The sequence below is a fragment of the Grammomys surdaster genome, unplaced genomic scaffold (genome assembly GCF_004785775.1).
Source record: "Grammomys surdaster isolate TR1022 unplaced genomic scaffold, NIH_TR_1.0 169, whole genome shotgun sequence".
Lineage (NCBI taxonomy): Eukaryota > Metazoa > Chordata > Mammalia > Rodentia > Muridae > Grammomys > Grammomys surdaster.
Genome location: NW_021604617.1, coordinates 14810441 through 14811593, shown reverse-complemented (window position 1 = coordinate 14811593; position 1153 = coordinate 14810441). Strand labels below are relative to the sequence as shown.

The 1153-nt window shown below is 44.8% G+C and overlaps 1 pseudogene; it reads left to right on the top strand.

Annotated features, from left to right (window-relative positions):
- Positions 1-261: 261 nt before the first annotated feature.
- LOC114620595 lies at positions 262-1153 on the top strand (annotated as a pseudogene).

Here is a 1153-nt window from a genome sequence, read left to right as displayed (position 1 = left end):
ATATTATAATATTATATTATAGCCTCAGAATTCCTGGACATTAGCCAACTCTATTGACCAAGTCTCTTGCAGATCACCATAAAGATGAACTTTCATGAATTATCACTATTTAGATGAATTAATGATTTTATAGAATTCTTGATTTGATTCAAATGATCTTAAAACAAATATTTTAAGAAATGGTTTTAGTTGTTTTACTCAAAAGATGTAATAAAGTTAGAATCAAGAATAGAATGTGGATTCTCTTTCCCATCTTGCAAGATGGCGGGTGAAAAGGCAGAAAAACCTGATACAAAGGAGAAGAAACCTGCAGCCAAGAAGGCCAGCGGTGATGCTGCTCCCTCTGGTCCCCGGGCCGCTGATGCAGCTAAAAAGGGTAAACCGAAGAGCCAAAAACTCAAGAAGGTGAAGCCCCATTGCAGCCCGGACCCTGTCCTGGTTAGAGGAATTGACAGGTACTCCCGATCAGCTATGTATTCCAGAAAGGCCTTGTACAAAAGGAAATACTCAGCTGCCAAGACCAAGGTTGAAAAGAAGAAAAAGGAGAAGGTCCTTGCTACTGTCACAAAAACAGTTGGTGGGGACAAGAATGGTGACACCCGGGTGGTGAAGCTTCGAAAAATGCCTAGGTATTATCCTACGGAAGATGTGCCTCGGAAGCTGCTGAGCTAAGGCAAAAAGCCCTTCAGTCAGCACGTGAGGAGGCTGCGCTCCAGTATCACTCCCAGGACTGTCCTGATAATCCTCACCGGGCACCACAGGGGCAAGAGAGTGGTTTTCCTGAAGCAGCTGGGCAGTGGCTTGCTACTTGTGACTGGACCTCTGGCTATCAACAGAGTTCCTCTTCGCAGAACACACTAGAAGTTTGTTATTGCCACCTCTACAAAAGTTGATATCAGCGAGGTTAAAGATCCCCAAACACCTGACTGATGCTTACTTCAAGAAGAAGCAGCTGCTCAAGCCCAGGCATCAGGAGGGCGAGATCTTCGACACAGAGGAGAAATACAAGATTACAGAGCAGCAGAAGACTGATTAGAAAGCTGTGGACTTGCAGATTTTGCCAAAGCTTAAAGCTGTTCCTCAGCTCCAGTGCTACCTGCGATCTCAGTTCTCCCTGACAAACCGGATGTATCCTTACAAACTGGTGTCCTAA